Source organism: Eschrichtius robustus, chromosome 10, assembly GCF_028021215.1.
Source record: "Eschrichtius robustus isolate mEscRob2 chromosome 10, mEscRob2.pri, whole genome shotgun sequence".
In the NCBI taxonomy this organism is placed as follows: domain Eukaryota; kingdom Metazoa; phylum Chordata; class Mammalia; order Artiodactyla; family Eschrichtiidae; genus Eschrichtius; species Eschrichtius robustus.
The window spans coordinates 111529565-111549090 of NC_090833.1; positions in this window are offsets into that span (position 1 = coordinate 111529565).

Here is a 19526-nt window from a genome sequence, read left to right on the forward strand (position 1 = left end):
ATAATTATATGCAGATGACATGATACTCTACATAGAAAACCCAAAAGACTCCACACAAAAAATACTAGAATTGATAAACAAATTCAGCAATGTAGCAAGATACAAGATTAACATACAGAAATTGGTTGCATTTCTTTACACTAACAATGAAATATCAGAAAGGGAATGAAAAAAAAAAAAACCCTTTTAATTAATTATTTATTGGTTACTTTTGTCTTTATTATTTTTTTAACATCTTTATTGGAGTATAATTGTTTTACAATGGTGTGTTAGTTTCTGCTGTATAACAAAGTGAATCAGCTATATGTATATATCCTGATATATCCCCATATCCCCTCCCTCTTGCATCTCCCTCCCACTCTCCCTATCCCACCCCTCTAGGTGGTCACAAGGCACTGAGCTGATCTCCCTGTGCTATGAGGCTGCTTCCCACTAGGTATCTATTTTACATTTGGTAGTGTATATATGTTCATGCCACTCTCTCACTTCGTCCCAGCTTACCCTTCCCCCTCCCCATGTCCTCAAGTCCATTCTCTACGTCTGCATCTTTATTCCTGTCCTGTCCCTAGGTTCTTCAGAACGATTTTTAAAAATCCCTTTTTAAATAGCACCAAAAAAATAAAATACTTAGGAATAAACTTGACAAAGGAGGTGAAAGACTTATATACTGAGAACTATAAAACACTGATAAAGGAAACTGAAGATGATTCAAAGAAATGGAATGATACCCCATGCTCTTGGATTGGAAGAATTAATATTGTTAAAACTGTCATACTACCCAAAGCAATCTACAATTTAATGCGATCCCTATCAAATTCCCCATGACATTTTTCACAGAACTAGAACATAAATCCTAAAACTTATATGGAACCATAAAAGACCCAGAATTGCCAAAGCAATCTTCAGAAAAAAGAACAAAGCAGGACGCATAACCCTCTCAAACTTTAGACAATACTACAAAGCTATAGTAATCAAAACCACATGCTACTGGCAGAAAAACAGACATATGGATCCACGGAAAAGAATAGAGAGCCCAGAAATAAACCTACACACCTATGGTCAATTAATCTTTGACAAAAGAGGCAAGAATATACAATGGGAAAAAGACAGTCTCTTCAGCTAGTGGTGTTGGAAAAGCTGGACAGCTGCATGTAAATCAGTGAAGTTAGAATACACACTCACACCATAAATGAATATAAACTCAAAATTGCTTAAAGACTTAGATATAAGACAGGACGTCATAAAACTCCTATAGGAGAATGTAGGCAAAATACTCTGACATAAATAGTACCAGTGTTGTCTTAGGTCTGTCCCCCAAGGCAATAGAAATAAAAGCAAAAATTGGGAGTCTGGGATTGACAGGTACACACTGCTATATTTAAAGTAGATAACCAACAAGGACCTACTGTAAAAAAAATTTTTTTAAAGAAATAAAAGCAAAAATAAACAAATGAGACCTAACCAAACTTACAAGCTTTTGCACAGCAAAGGAAACCATAAACAAAATGAAATGACAACCTATGAAATGAGAGAAATATTTGCAAATCATGCGAACAACAAGGGCCTAATTCCCAAAATATACAAGCAGCTCATACAACTCAACAACAACAACAAAACAAACAACCCAATGGACAGAAGACCTAAACAGACATTTCTCCAAAGAAGACATACAGATGTCCAACAGGCACATGAAAAGATGCTCAACATCACTAATTCTTAGAGAAATGCAAATCAAAACTACAATGAGGTACCACCTCACACCAGTCAGAATGGCCATCTTTAAAAAGTCTACAAATAACAAATGTTGGAGAAGGTGTGGAGAAAAGGGAACCCTCCTACACTGTTGGTGGGAATGTAGTTTGGTGCAGCCACTATGGAAAACATTATGGAGCTTCCTTAGAAAACTAAACGTATAGCTACCATGTGATCCTGCAATCCCACAACTGGGCATATATCTGTACAAAACTATAATTCAGAAAGATACATGCACCCCAATGTTCATACCAGCACTACTGACAATAGCCGAGACATGGAAATAACCTAAATGTCTATCGACAGATGAATGAATAAAGATGTGGTACATATATACAATGGTATACTACTCAGCCATAAAAAGACTGAAATAATGCCATTTGCAGAAATATGGATGGAACTAGAGATTATCATACTAAGTGAGGTCAGACAGAGAAAGACAAATACCATGTGATATCACTTATATGTAGAATCTAAAATATGACACAAATGAACTTATCTGTGAAACAGAAACAGACTCACATACATAGAAAACAGACTTGTGCTTACTAAGGGGAAGAAGAGGGTGGGGAGGGATGCAGTGGGAGTTTAGGGTTAGCAGTTGCAAACTATTATATATAGAAAGGATAAACGACAAGATTCTACTATATAGCACAGGGAAGAATATTCAATATCCTGTGATAAACCATAATGGAAAAGAATATTTAAAAATGTATATATATGTATAACTGAGTTACTTTGCTGTATAGCAGAAATTAACACAACATTGTAAATCAACTATACTTCAATTTAAAAAAAACAAATACTAACAGAAATAAAGGGAGAAACGGATGGTAATGCAGTAACAGTAGGAGACTTTAGCACCCCACTGACATCAATAGACAGATCTTCTAGACGGAAAATCAATAAGGCACCAGAGAGCCCTGAATGACACAATAAAACAGTTAGACTTAATTGTTATCTAGAGGACACTACATACCAAAAAAAACAAAAAACAAAAACCAAAAACCAAAACAGAACACATTCTTTTCAAGTGCACAAGGATCATTCTCTAGGACAGACCACATCTAGGTCTCAAAGCGAGCCTCAACAAATTTAAGAAGATAGAAATTATTTCAAGCATCTTTTCTGAACACAACAGTATGAATCTGGAAATCAACCACTGGAAAAAGAAATGAGAAAAAAAATGATTACATGGCGACTAAACAATATGCTATTATAAAAACCAATGGGGGGGCTTCCCTGGTGGCGCAGTGGTTGAGAATCTGCCTGCTAATGCAGGGGACACGGGTTCGAGCCCTGGTCTGGGAAGATCCCACATGCCGCAGAGCAACTAGGCCCGTGAGCCACAGCTACTGAGCCTGCGCGTCTGGAGCCCGTGCTCCACAACAAGAGAGGCCACGATAGTGAAAGGTCCGCGCACCGCGATGAAGAGTGGCCCCTGCTTGCCACAACTAGAGAAAGCCCTCGCACAGAAACGAAGACCCAACATAGCCATAAATAAATAAATAAATAAATAAATAAATTTTTTAAAAAAAGATCTACCTTCAGTTATTAAAAAAAAAAAAAAACCAATGGGTCAACAATGAATTCAAAAGGAAATAAAAAAAAATACCTCGAGACAAACAATAATGACAGCACAACCTTACAAAATCTATGAGATAAAGCAAAAGCAATTCTAAAAGGGAAGTTCATAGTGATACAAGCCATCCTCAAAAAATAAGAAAAATCCCCAGTAATCTAATGTACCACCTAAAAGAATCAGAAAAAGAAGAAACAAAACCTAAAGTCAGCAGAAGGAAGGAAATAATAAAGATCAGAGGAAATAAACAAAATAGAGATAAAAACAATAGAAAAATCAATAAAACCAAGAGTTGTTTTTTTGAAAGGGTAAAGAAAATCAACATACTCCTGGCCATGCTCACCAAGGAGAAGAGAGGACCCGAATATACAAAATAAGAAACGAAAGGGGAGAATAACAATCAATACCACAGAAATACAAAATACCATAAGAAAATATTATGAACAGTTATATGCCAACAAAATGGACAACTTAGAAGAAATGGAAAAGTTTCTAGAAACATACAGCCTGCCAAAATTTAATCAAGAAGAAACAGACAATTTGAACAGACCAATCACTAGACGTGAAATAGAATCTGTAATTAAAAAAAAAAACAAAAAAACTCCCTACAAACAAAAGTCCAGGACTAGATGGCTTCACAGGCGAATTCTACGAAACATACAGAGAAGAAATTATACCTATCCTTCTCAAACTCTTCCAAAAGACTGAAGAGGAGCGAACACTCCCAAATTCATTCTATGAAGGCACCATCACTCTGATACAAAAACCAAAGACTAGCAAAAACTAAAATTACAGGCCAATATCTTTGATGAATACAGATGCAAAAATCCTCAAGAAAATATTAGCAAACTGAATCCAACAACACATAAAAAGGATCCCACACCATAATCAAGTTGGATTCATTCCAGGGCCGCAAGGATGGTCCAACATACACAAATCAATCAATGTGATACACCACACCAACAAAAGACAAAACCCACATGATCATCTCCATACATGCAGAAAAAGCATTTGATAAAATTCAACATCCATTCATGATAAAAATTCTTCCCAAATTTGGTATACAGGGAACATATCTCAACATAATAAAAGTTATTTATGACAAGCCCACAGCCAACATAATACTCAATGGTGAAAAACTGAAAGACTTCCCACTAAATTCAGGAACAAGACAAGGATGGCCACTTTCATCACCTCTATTCAACATAGGATTGGAAATACGAGTCACAGCAATCAGACAAGAAAAAGACATAAAGGGTATCCAAGTTGGAAGGGAAGAGGTAAAATTGTCATTATATGCAGACGACATGATACTCTATATAGAAAATCCTAAACACTCCACACAAACTATTTGAACTAATAAATGAATTCAGCAAGGTAGCAGAATACAAGATGAATATACAGTAATCAATTGCATTTCTTTACACTAACAATGAAATGTCAGGAAGGGAATGTAAAAAAACAATACCTTTTAAAATCACATCAAAGAACCCCAAATATTTAGGAATAAACCTAAGGAGGTTAAAGACTTACACTCAGCGAACTATAAAACATTGATAAAGGAAACTGAAGATGCTTCAATGAAATGGAAAGATATTCCATGTTCCTGAATTGGAAAAATTAATATAGTTAAAATGGCCATATTACCCAAAGCAATACATAGATTTAATGAGATCCCTATCAAATTCCCCATGACATTTTTCACAGAACTAGAAAATAAATCCTAAATTATGTATGGGCCTACAGAAAGCCCAGAATTGCCAAAGCAATCCTGAGGAAAAATTAGAACAAAGACAGAGGCATAACCCTTCCAGACTTCGAACTACACTGCAAAGCTACATTAGTCAAAACAGCATGGTATTGGCACAAAAACAAATATATGGATCAATGGAACAGAATAGAGATCCCAGAAATACACCCATACACCCACAGTCAATTAATCTATGACAAAGGGGTAAAAATATGCAATGGATAAAAGACAGTCTCTTCAGCAAGGGGTGTTGGGAAAGCTGGACAGTCACATGTAAATCAATGAAGTTAGAACACTTTTTCACACTACACACAAAAATAAACTCAAAATGGCTTAACACTTAAATATAAGACATGACACCATAAAACTAGAGGATAACATAGGCAAAACATTTTCTGACATAAATTGCAGGAATATTTGAAGTCAGTCTCCCAAGGCAAAAGAAATAAAAGCAAAATAGACAAATGGGACCTAATGGGACCTATGTAAGCTTTTGCAGAGCAAAGGAAACCATAAACAAAACAAAAAGACAACTTATAGAATGGTGTGTACTTTAAATTTACAGTACATCTCAATTCCAACTGATCACCTTGCAAGCGCTCAGCACCTATGTGGGGTGTGTGTGGCTATGGGACAGTGCGGTCCCCGACTAGACCATCTACTCCTGCAACTGGAAGGGGAACCCTGGTGCTATTTTCAATAACTGGGCGCAGAAGTTGTGGCCCAGTGATGTAATTTACTCACTTGTTCCGTGTGGCTTATTATTATTCCTTCTGGGCCCAAGTCCCTATTGAGGCAATCTATTAGACTTTACACAGAAACAAGTCCCTCCATTCATATTTTAGATTAAAGCACTATGGAATCCTAAAAGGAAAGCATGGAATTTACATGTGCTGTTCATTCTTCCTTAACTACACACGGAGATATCTTAAACAAACAAAAACTACCTTTGGACAGGCCCTGTTTAGGAATTTATGGTCAAAAACGTTTACATATTGTCTAATTGCATAGAAAGAAAAATGTTTTTAATAAGTCATTATAAGCCTGTGATCAGTTTTCTATAAATTATTTGTTTTTCTCTCCTTTTCAATCTTCCTTTACTGAATTATTTGGAATTAATTACTTTCCATTAAATTTTACAACAAAGATTTGATTTGTCTCCCGTTTTCTTTGCTCATTTTATATTTAAACAAATACAACTTCTCCTATTGTGAATCTCCTTTTCTGGTCATTATTTCCACAAAGTCTATTTTTCCCAAGTGAAATTTTACATATTTACATTTTGTTAAAAGATTTTTAGTCATTTTTATTAAGTGACAGGTTATACTGCATGCATTCTTTTTACTTTAAAGAATACTTTTTAAATGTTTGCTATCATTTTAGACTTACAGAGAGCAAAAATAGTACAGAGTTCCTTTATACCCTTCACCCAACCTCCCCTCATATTAACATCTTACATAACCATAGGACAATTCCCAAAACTACGGAAGTAACATCGGGACAATACTATGACCTAAACTACCAACTTTATTCAGGTTCTGCCAGTTTTTCCACTGTTGTTTCTCAGTTCCAGGATCCGTTCCAGGATCCACCTTACACTTAGTCATTGCGTCTCTTTATTCTCCCTTAATCTGTGACCATTCCCATCTTTCCTAGCTTTGAGACTTTTTAAAAATTAATTTATTAATTTATTTGTTTTTGGTTGTGTTGGGTCTTCATTGCTGTGCGCGGGCTTTCTCTAGTTGCAGCAAGTGGGAGCTACTCTTCCTTGTGATGTGCAGGCTTCTCATTGCGGTGGCTTCTCGTTGCGGAGCACGGCCTCTAGGCGAGCATGCTTCAGTAGTTGTGGCTCATGGGCTCTAGAGCGCAGGCTCAGTAGTTGTGGCACACGGGCTTAGTTGCTCCGCGGCATGTGGGATCTTCCCAGACCAAGGCTCGAACCCGTGTCCCCTGCACTGGCAGGCGGAATCTTAACCACTGTGCCACCAGGGAAGTCCCCCGGCTTTGAGACTTTTGAAAGGAGTGGTCAGTTACTTTGTAGACTGTTTCTCTATGTGTGCTGTCTGATGTATTCTCATGATTAGGCTGAGATTATGCACTATTGGGAAGGACACCACAGGGTGATAAGCTGTTCCCAGGGCATCATATCATGGGGTACATGATGTCAACATGTTTTATTTCTGACGATGTTAACCTTAGTCGCTTGGTTAAGGTGGTGACTGCCAGTCTTCTTTACCGTAAAGTTACTGTCTTTCCCCTTGTTATTAATAAACATTTATTTGGGGAGAGATACCTTGAGACTATGCAAACATCCTGCTTCTCCTTAAGCCTTCACCCACTAATTTTAGCATCTATCTGTGAACTTGCCTGCAGCAATTACTGCTGTGGTGCTCTATGGGGAATGTCTATTTCCCTCATTCCCTCCATGCTTATTAGTTGAAATTCTTCTATAAGAAAGAGTTGTCCCTTCTCCTTCATTCATTCATTCATTCACTCATTATATCAATATGAACTAGGGGATATTTATTTCACTTCTTATTATTTGGGTTTGTGACCTGAGAGCCAAAATCTCAACCCTGAAAATGGAAGGAAAGTCTGAAAATTATCATTATCTCACTATCCAAGTTAGGGTAAGAGAAACCTACTTCCCTGACTTAAGCCAAAGGATATGAAGAAGACACAGCCTGGAAAGGGGCAGGAAGCCCACAGGCAATGGCCCCGGGCATGACTGACTTTCTCAGAGGGCCTCTGCTGGTGGGGACTGCACCTGCTGTCTTCAGACTCTCAGTCAGTCCAATCAGGATTCAAATCCTGAGGGAGTGTCTGTCCCTTGACTGGGGGAGGCAGAGGGCTGGTGACATTCATACCAGGCTGTGTCTGTGGGGAAGAGAAGAAACAGATGTTAAGACCTTAAGCCCAGAAGAAAGCTTCTCAGATTGCTCTGAGGGACTGCTCCGAAGAGGCAAGGGAGGAGCCAAATATATAGGAGGGCTTCCTGGTGGCGCAGACGTTAAGACTCCGCCCGCCAATGCAGTGGACACAGGTTCAAACCCTGGTCCAGGAAGATCCCAAATGCCGTGGAGCAACTCAGCCCGCATGCCACAACTACTGAGCCTGCGGTCTAGAGCCCACGAGCCACAACTACTGAGCCCTCGTGCCACAACTACTGAAGCCCACATGCCTAGAACCCGTGCTCCACAACAAGAGAAGCCACTGCAGTGAGAAGTCCGCACATCGCAACAAAGAGTAGCCCCCACTCGCTGCAACTAGAGAAAGCCCGCGCACAGCAACAAAGACCCAATGCAGCCAAAAATAAATAAATAAAATAAATAAATAAAATAAAATTTTTTAAAGTTATACAAAATATATAGGAGCTTTGCAACAAAAACCAGGTAGTCAGAACATCAAAAGATTACTGTTAAAGAAAACCAGACATCTCAAGTTAATGAATTTAGCGCTTTTCTAGGTATGGGAAGATCCAAGAGTCTGGGCTCATTTAAATCATTCCTTTGATACGCACCTTAACTATCTAAGGCAAGTATCCTGCTTTTCTCCATCCTGAATCCCCTCAGGGTGAACAGGCAGGGCAGCTGCAGTGGCTGCTGGCTCGATGGCTGCAACATCCTTTGTTTACTGATATGGCAGGCAACACTTTTCATCCACAGTGCCTCCCCTTGGTCATAAATTCAACCAATGTTTGGGAGGCATTTCATGAACAGTTTTGTCCCATGGCACTAGGAATTCTCACTCCTCTATCAGGTGAAGATTCTGTTGACAGGCCATGCAATGTGCTGATCTTTTCTGGATCAGGCCCTATTGATAATCTATAATTCTCTGGATTGCCTGTCTTAGTAGCCTATTATGATCTGGGAAATGTTTTCCCTTGTTGCTTCTTCCCATACCTAGAGTTGCATAATTACAATTATTCTATGTAGAGTTATATATATGATTAACTCTCTCAAGACATCATTAATTTTGTGGGAGGCCTGGATACACATTGGGAAATGCAAGAGACAACAATCTTATAAAACAGACAGGATATAAGTAATACAGATAGTAACATTAATAAAGTCAGAATGCAGCAGAGAGAGACACAAACCATAAACAAATTGAAAATAAAGAGAACAAATTAAAACAATGATTAGTATAACTAGTTGTAACCTGGTTGCAATAAACCATCAAGTCCACAGGGGAGTCAGCTGGGGAAGCCAAATTTGGGAAGGATCAGGTAGAGAAAAAAAATACATGTTTCATCTTTGTTTACCAAGGTATACTTTATCAACTCATTGTAGGTCATAGCATAAGAGGAAACGTTTTTCTAGAAAACAAAGATTAAAAGCCGGTATATTTCAGAAAAAGTCATATAATTATAAATCATATTTATCAGTTCATTCGGTCCCATGTAATTAATCCCTGTTGATCTGGATGAAATCGTCAGGTTTTCCATCAGAGTTTTGTAATTTCTTATGCAGTTTAGTGGTATGATCTAAAAGCTATCAGAAACTTACATTTATCAAAAAGTTTGATGAATTTTCTTGAACATCTTCATTTTATAAAAGCATCAGAGTAAAACAATGATTGTCTATAAACCACAAAAGACTTAAAATAGCATGGTTAAAGATCTGATTACAATGCAATTGACAAGAAACTTGGATATTTCTGTGACATACAACATTTTAAGATAATAACTAGAATCATGACTGAAAACATTATACCAGGACATATCACATTTTTAGGAATTCCATATAAATTTTAGAATATCTATTGATATATTAATGACATTTATCCATACAATATAAGGCTTATCTCCAATCACTTGACAATGCTTCTCAAGTAATTTAACATACCAAATAAGCCCAATTACTTTAATTTTCCTCTCTGAGATGTCTCAAGGTTCCTTTGAAGCATCCCAGAATTAGCTGGAGGTCAAAAAAACTTTAGTTAGAATTTGATATTTGGAAAGCTTGTCAAAAATATAAAAAAGGGGGGCTTCCCTGGTGGCGCAGTGGTTGAGAGTCTGCCTGCCAATGCAGAGGACACGGGTTCGAGCCCTGGTCTGGGAAGATCCCACATGCCACGGAGCGACTAGGCCCGTGAGCCACAATTGCTGAGCTTGCGCATCTGGAGCCTGTGCTCCACAACAAGAGAGGCCGCGATAGTGAGAGGCCCGCGCACCGCGATGAAGAGTGGCCCCCACTTGCCGCAACTAGAGAAAGCCCTAGCACAGAAACGAAGACCCAACACAGCCATAAATAAATAAACAAATAAAATTTAAAAAAAAATATATATATATAAAAGGTTTCAAAACACTTGGTCCAATAGAATCATAGGTCACTGTGAAACAATACTTATTCACTTAACCAAAGTGACAAAAGATTTCAAAAAACAAATGCAGATCACTTAAAGGCAAAGAAACTCACACAATCTGTTACCAAAAGCAGTATTCCAAGAAAACTTTGTTCTCTTAACAGAGAGAGGAACAAAATTTAGTCTTGCATCAGCCTACTTTTATAACAAAATCCATTTATCTAACTAAATTTAATCTAATCCCAGACCGACCATGTACAAAACTCCTTTTCAGGGCTCCCTTTCTACAAACCTTCTACAACTTTCTGTTTCCATATTAGTTTGTCCCTTATTTTCCTATCCAAAAACAACCAACCAACCAGCTCTAGGACACAATCATTCTTTCCCCTTAACAAAATGTTTTCCCATTCCTCATACCTTCTTTTGCTGAAAACGCACATCCTACTTTCCTTGCATACTGAAATGTTTCCCTTATTATCTTTATAGCTTTAATTACATATTACAATTTTAATCCTTAAAAACCTTAATCTTATGGTTTTTAAGGGTTAAAATCTTAACCTTAATGTGGGTCCGGGAAGATCCCACATGCCGCGGAGCAACTTAGCCCATGCGCCACAACTACTGAGCCTGTGTGCCACAACTACTGAGCCTGCACTCTAGAGCCTGTGAGCCACAACTACTGAGTCCACATGCCACAACTACTGAAGCCCACACGCCTAGAGCCCATGCCCCACGACAAGAGAAGCCACCGCAATGAGAAGCCCGCGCATCACAACAAAGAGTAGCCCCCGCTCACTGCAACTAGAGAAAGCCCATGCGCAGCAATGAAGACCCAACGCAGCCAAAAGTAAAATAAATAAATTTATAAAAATAAATAAATAAAATTAAACTAAAACTCTTCTCTCATTTACCTTTATTTTACAACTTATGAAAACACTACCATACCAAGTTAATTTTTTGTTGTTGGTGTTGACAAACTCTGTAACAGAAAAAACATGAACGTACTGACCTTCAGTAAACCTAGGTACAACAAAAGTAAAACATGTCTATATTGATTACACCAGTAAGCTTAAGCTAGCTTTAACACCAAATGTTAATTTAATACTGAATATTTCCTAGATCACGTGAACCTGAAATTCATTCTGGCCAGTTTCTCTCATATTTAGATATATTCAGCTTGTAAGTGTTTACTCTTAAGCAAATTAAATAAAGCTCTTTTATAAATCTAATTTGATAATATTTTCCAGAGGTAGAGACATCTCATATAATGTACACAAAGACATAAACAGCCAAAACTAGAGATCTCATAGCTTCATTTTAACAGTTATGAATCAAGTATTACAATATAATCTTACTAGTTATTTATAACAGTTGGAATAAGTAAAAATTTATTTGCTCAAGTGACTAAGGCTTTACTATTTGTGGGAAAGATTTTTAAGATTTGTATTTGTTCTTTTTTTTTTAATACATCTTTACTGGAGTATAATTGCTTTACAACAGTGTGTTAGTTTCTGCTGTATAACAAAGTGAATCAGCTATATGTATACATATATCCCCATATGCTCTCCCTCTTGCGTCTCCCTCCCACCCTCCCTATCCCACCCCTCTAGGCGGTCACAAAGCACTGAGCTGATCTCCCCGTGCGATGCAGCTGCTTCCCACTAGCTATCTATCTTACATTTGGTAGTGTATATATGTCAATACCACTCTCTCACTTCATCCCAGCTTACCCTTCCCCGTCCCCATGTCCTCAAGTCCATTCTCTACGTGTGCATCTTTATTCCGGTCCTGCCCCTAGGTTCATCAGTACCATTGTTTTTTAGATTCCATATATATCCGTTAGCATATGGTATTTGTTTTTCTCTTTCTGACTTACTTCACTCCATATGACAGACTCTAGGTCCATCCACTTCACTACAAATAACTCAATTTTGTTTCTTTCTATGGCTGAGTAATATTCCATTGTATATATGTGCCATATCTTCTTTATCCATTCATCTGTCGATGGACACTTAGGTTGCTTCCATGTCCTGGCTATTGTAAATACAGCTGCAATGAACATTGTGATACATGTCTCTTTTTGAATTATGGTCTTCTCAGGGTATATGCCCAGTAGCAGGATTGCTGGGTCATATGACAGTTCTATTTTTAGTTTTTTAAGGAACCTCCATACTCTTTTCCATAGTGGCTATTACACATTTACATAATGTAAGTGTATCAATTTACATTCTCACAAAGAGTGCAGGAGGGTTCCCTTTTCACCACACCCTCTCCAGCATTTATCGTTTCTTGATTTTTTTTGATAATGGCCATTCTGACCAGTGCGAGGTAATACCTCATTGTAGTTTTGATTTGCATTTCTCTAATAATTAGTAATGTTGAGCAGCTTTTCATGTGCCTCTTGGTCATCTGTATGTCTTTTTTGGTGAAATGTCTATTTAGGTCTTCTGCCCATTTTTTAATTGGGTTGTCTGTTTTTTTGATATTGAGCTCCATGAGTTGTTTGTCTATTTTGGAGATTAATCCTTTGTCCGTTGTTTCATTTGCAAATATTTTCTCCCATTCTGAGGGTTGTCTTTGTGTCTTGTTTATGGTTTCCTTTGCTGTGCAAAACCTTTTAAGTTTAATTAGGTCCCATTTGTTTATTTTTGTTTTTATTTTCATTACTCTAGGAGGTGGGTCAAAAAAGATCTTGCTGTGGTTTATGTCAAAGGGTGTTTTTCCTATGTTTTCCTCTAAGAGTTTTATAGTGTCCAGTCTTACATTTAGGTCTTTAATCCATCTTGAGTTTATTTTTGTGTATGGTGTCAGGGAGTGTTCTAATTTCATTCTTTTACATGTAGCTGTCCAGTTTTCCCAGCACCACTTATTGAAGAGGCTGTCTTTTCTCCATTGTATATTCTTGCCTCCTTTGTTGTAAATTAGGCAACCATATGTGCATGGGTTTATCTCTGGGCTTTCTATCCTGTACCATTGATCTAGATTTCTGTTTTTGTGCCAGTACCATACTGTCTTGATTACTGTCACTTTGTAGTATAGTTTGAAGTTAGGGAGTCTGATTCCTCCAGCTCCATTCTTCTTTCTCAAGATTGCTTTTGCTATTTGGGGTCGTGTGTGTGTGTGTGTGTGTGTGTGTGTGTGTGTGTGTGTGTGTGTGTGTGTGTGTGTGTGTGTGTGTGTGTGTGTGTGTGTGTGTGTGTGTGTGTGTGTGTGTGTGTGTGTGTGTGTGTGTGTGTGTGTGTGTTTCACATGTATAAACATTCTTTTTCATATTCTTTTCCATTCTGGTTTATCACTAAGATTTGTATTTGTTCTTAATAAACTTTTAAAGGGGCTATGAATTAGATTTTGGCTGAGGGAGCCTTTCCAGTGGTTTGAGTTTTTTTTGCTCCGTGGCATGTGGGATCTTCCCAGGCCAGGGCTTGAACCCGTGTTCCCTGCATTGGCAGGCGGATTCTTAACCACTGTGCCACCAGGGAAGCCCTCCAGTGGTCTGAGTTTAAAAAGGCCACTTTTTCCCTTTTTGCCCCCTTGGTTTCAAGTTCTACCTGATGAGCTAATTAGGCTCAGTCTCACGTCCTCCTGGGCTCTATTTACACTTCTGTCTTGTAGAGATTTGCAAGACAAAAACAGTTGCTTTTAATTCCCCAAAGAACCGGTCTGTCACCTAAATGATATTAAAGATTGATTTGCACAGCTATATTTTCATTAATTTGATTTTCTATATTAGTGAGAAGACTTCCAACTAAACCACAATTTAAGAGTTCTATGTTCTAGGGACTTCCCTGGTGGCACAGTGGTTAAGAATCCACCTGCCAATGCAGGAGACACGGGTTTGATCCCTGGTCTGGGAAGATCCCACATGCCACGGAGCAACTAAGCCCATGTACCACAACTGCTGAGCCTGCACTCTAGAGCCTGCAAGTCACAACTACTGAGCCCATGTGCCACAACTACTGAAGCTCGCATGCCCTAGAGCCCACACACCACAACTACTGAAGCCTGTGTGCCGCAACTACTGAGCCTGAGTGCTGCAACTACTGGAGGCCACGCACCCAGAGCCTGTGCTCTGCAGCAAGAGGAGCCACCACAATGAGAAGCCCGTGCACCGCAACGAAGAGTAGCCCCTGCTCGCCTCAACCAGAGAAAGCCCGCGTGCAGCAATGAAGACCCAATGCAGCCAAAAAATATATAAAATTTTAAAAAGAGTTCTAATGGAAACTAAAAAAAAAAAAAGGGTCATGAAGAACCTAGGGGCAGGATGGGAATAAAGACGTAGACCTACTAGAGAATGCAACTGAGAACATGGGGAGGGGGAAGGGTAAGCTAGGACAAAGTGAGAGAGTGGCATAGACATATATACACTACCAAATGTAAAACCGATAGTTAGTGGGAAGCAGCCGCATAGCACAGGGAGATCAGCTCGGTGCTTTGTGACCACCTAGAGGAGTGGGATAGGGAGGGTGGGAGGGAGGGAGATGCAAGAGGGAAGAGATATGGGGATATATGTATATGTATAGCTGATTCACTTTGTTATAAAGCAGAAACTAACACACCGTTGTAAAGCAATTGCACTCCAATAAAGGTGTTAAAAAATAAATAATAAAAATAAAATGAGTTCTATGTTCTAGAACTTTAGGGTTTAATTCATCATGCCTTCTAAAGCTTTCATAAGGCAGTCAACAAAGGCCCTCTTTCTGAGTGCACAGGTTAAACTCAGAGCAAAATCTCTACTATTAATTTGCCCCTGAATATTGGTTCCCAGTATTTTTTTTTTTTTTTTTTGTAAAGAGCTCAGGTAACCCTATTAGTTTCCTTTAGTATGTTTCATTAATATTTATTGAGGGGCAAATCTACTTGGGGAAGTATTCCCCAGTGAAACATGTCTATCCCGCAACGTGATTAAGCAAAGGAGATGTAACTGTGAGGGGAAACACTGACTGAAACCGCCCACCCTCGCCAGGCACCACAGTAACCATTTGCATGTGTTATCTTAAACAGGAGATCCTGGTAAGGAACACGGAACTAACAAGGCACCACCAACTGGAAGAATTCGGGAAAGGTCAAAAGGACACAGCAGTTCATATGTCCTACCAACCTCCCAGAATCCTCCTCGCTGGAATCCATCCTGGCTGAGTGTCTGGAAGGACCCTGAGTCAGAATGATAGGCCAGAGACAACCCGGAAACTAACCCTATTACCATAAAACCCGAGACTGCGAGCCACATGGCAGGGCAGTCCTCCTGGGTTCCCTTACCCTCCTGCTCTCTGCCCGGGCGCCCCTTCCCAATAAGGGCTCCTGCGTTGTCAGCATGTGTGTGTCCCCGGACAATTCATTTCCGAGTGTTAGACAAGAGCCCACTCTCGGGCCCTGGAAGGGGTCCCCCTTCCTGCAACATAACCATCTTATATAAAGCCCGTTTAAACATACCAATTTTTACAAACTTTAATCTCAATTCTATATATTTTAGTTTCCATTGGGACTCAATCAACAAGCCTTGGTTTTACAACGAGTCCTAGAGCTTTCCTTACTTATTTTATCTATTTTGTATAAAAGGTTCTGGGGTCCCCAGTGAGGGGTTAAGCCCAGAGACTCAGGCCCTTTTGTCAATCTTTTAACTTGATTAATTGGCCTAACTGTTGTCCCAAGTAATTGTTGGTCAGGTATCTCAATATAATTTTCTTCCAGCAGCCATATATGTTTTTTAAACTGGGGTAAATGGAGCAGACTTGTTTGGGTCCATTTAATGTTGAGGACCAATGGGGGTTCCTCTGGCCCATCCAACCTTAGGTAGTGTTGTATCAAACCTTTGATTTAATCCCATTAATGTCCATTTTATTTCTCTCATCTTGAAATAACCACCTAAAGATTTCTTTATCCATTTGGGACAGCCCCTTTAAAATTTCCACCTGGTTGGGAAAAAGTCTCTAGACTTCCTTCAGTTTTTTTTCTTAGTCTGTTAATCAATCTAATTAACATTAATTATTCTAATGTTTTCATTAGCATCTGTAAGACCCATTGAGGGAAAGAGGAGACCATAAATAGGATTCCCAAAATGGTTTTTCTTGTTCGTTTTAAACTAAAGGAGTTCTTAGGTTAACCATTAGATATATATTTTTTCCACTTTTTTTAACAGGCACCAATAAAACAGCTGTTTATAATGAGAGGTCTCTAAAAATTTACCAATTTAGAGTTTTTCCAATTCAAAGGATCCATCATCTGCCATTAATGAGATATATCTTAACAGTGACTCAAACCAATAAGACACAAGAGGCTTCCCCACACGAGAGTGTGAAGGATGCCACCTAAACAAGATCTAGAAAGTTTATTCCCAAAAACAGTCTAAGAAAGTAAAGGCCTTCATTGTACTTCCTGATGCAAGAAAGTTAAAATGGTAAAAAGTCCCTGAGAGTTGGCACAGTTAGACAAAAGACTGCTCAGAATCCCAGTCTAATCTACTGGCGGCCGAAAGTACACCACATGTATACCTTTTGGGTGGCAGAGACCGGGTTCTCAAAACATATACACACACGCAAAATGTTAACTACGTACGCAATAAAAGAGCCCCATCTTAGCATTTTCAGGGTGAGATTTTCTTTAATTCCCAATTAAGTATTGGGTTAGCCAAAAAGTTCCTTTGGTTTTTAAGTAAAAATAAAAGACACATTTCATTTTCCACTTTCACCAATAACTTTTTCACCGTTTTGTTCCACTACCTTCTGCCATTTTTCAGGCAACTTCACAATTCCATTTTCCCAAAACCTTCTATCTTTTTGAGCAAAGAACTGTTCCAAGTGCCTTTTACAGTCTTCCAGGGAATTGAAATTTTTTCCATTAAGAGAATTTTGTAAAGACCGAAATAAATGGAAATCCGAAGGTGCAATGTCTGGTGAATACGGTGGATGAATCAGAACTTCCCAGCCAAGCTGTTAACATTTTGCGTGTGTGTATATGTTTTGAGCACTCGGTCTCTGCCATCCAAAAGGTATACATATGGTGTACTTTTGGCCGCCAGTACAGTTTTTGCCTGGTCGTCAAAGAAACATGTGGTCTTGCGTTATCCTGATGGAAGAGTATGAGTTTTCTGTCGACTAATTCCGTACACTCTTTGTTGAGTGCTGCTTTCAGTTGGTCTAACTGGGAGCAGTACTTGCTGGAATTAATCGTTTGGTTTTCTGGAAGGAGCTCATAATAGAGGACTCCCTTCCACTCTCCACCATATACACAACATAACCTTCTTTGGATGAAGACCAGCCTTTGGTGTGGTTGGTGGTGGTTCATTTCGCTTGCCCTACGATCTCTTCCGTTCCACATTATTGTACAGTATCCACTTTCATCGCCCGTCACAATTTGTTTTAAAAACGGGACGTCTTCGTTATGTTTAAGTAGAGAATCGCATGCGGAAATACGGTCAAGGTTTTTTTCGCTTAACTTATGTGGAACCCAAACATCAAAGCGATTAACATAACCGAGCTGGTGCAAATGATTTTCAATGCTTGATTTGGATATTATGAGTATGTCAGCTATCTCCCAGGTGGTATAACGTTGATTGTTCTCAATTAATGTCTCAATTTGATCGCTATCAACTTTAACTGCCCGACTGTGAAGCATCGTCCAGCGCGAAATCTCTAGCATGAAACTTTGCAAACCACTTTTGACACGTTCGATCAGTCACAGCACCTTCTCCATACACTGCACAAATCTTTTTTTGCATTTCAGTTGTGTTTTTTACCTTTCTTGAAATAATAAAGCATAACATGCCAAAAATGTTTTTTTCTTCAATCTTCAATATTAAAATGGCTACACAAAAATTCACCAATTTTGAAAAGTTTTTTTTTTTTAAATGCACGCTGATAGGACAGCTGTCACAATACAATCTAACAAAATTGTTTCAAATGGCATTAAAGACAATTAAGCGCTACTAGAGCCACCTTACGGAAAAAACTGAATGAACATTTTGGCCAACCCAATAAGTACTCGTAAGCTTTATTTTCTTATTTAATTTTTTAAAAGTTTTTTTTGAAGTGGACCATTTTTAAAGTCTTTATTTAATTTGTTACAATATTACTTCTGGGGTTTTTTTTTTTATGTTTTGGTTTTTTGGCTGTGAGGCATGTGGGATCTTAGCTCCCCGACCAGGGATCAAACCCACACCCCCTGCATTGGAAGGCAAAGTCTTAACCACTGGACAACCAGGGAAGTCCTGGTACTTGTAAGCTTTATATGTACATAAACCTGGCTGGGGTATTAGTTGGAAGCTGGCAATCTGTTGTTCCTTTTTCTTTTGTTTTGGAAGCTTTGTTTCCCATTCCAAGGTTGGTTTGTTGAGATCACTTTTACTTCAACAAACTCTATTAAAGTAGCCAATTCAGGGAAAAATGATAGGCCAGTCTTCTACTTAATTACCCAGCCCAACCCTACTCTGTCTTTCAAATGAGCAAAGTCTTCCCAGTCTTTCAACTGAGGATAAACCACTCAGTGTCTAAACTGAGCAAAATCTTCCCAGTGTCTTTCACTGAGGATAACGCAGGTACCTCTTCTTGAAACTAAGTTTCAAGGATAACCTACTCCTCCAGAGAGTTTAAACACCACTGAATAAAACCTAGGATCATCAGCCAATAATGGGAGATCCAAGAACCAGGAAAGACTCACCCAAATTTGTCTGGACTCTCTGACGAGGTGCATGGACCAAAGAGGCCTCTGCTGGTACCAAGCTCCAGATCCTCGTAGAGTTCAAGTGAAGAAGACAAGTCTGCTCTGGGCCCTTCGTGGTCACCAAAACCGTCAACTGAAAAAAAAAAAAAAAAAAAAAAAAGCACAACCTAAAAGTTGAGAATTATGTTTTATTCAGCAGATTTTCTGAGGACTTAAGCCCAGAAGATAGCCTCTCAGACTGCTCTGAGGGATTGCTCCGAAGAGGTCAGGGAGGAACCAGGATATACAGGGGTTTTTGCAACAAAAACCAGGTAGTGGGAACATCAAAAGATTATGTTAAAGAAAACCAGACACCTCAGGTTAATGAATTTAGCACTTTTCTAGGTATGGGAAGATGCAAGGGCCTGGGCTCATTGAAATCATTCCTTTGAAACGCACCTTAACTATCTAAGCCCAGTATCCTGATTTTCTCCATCCCAT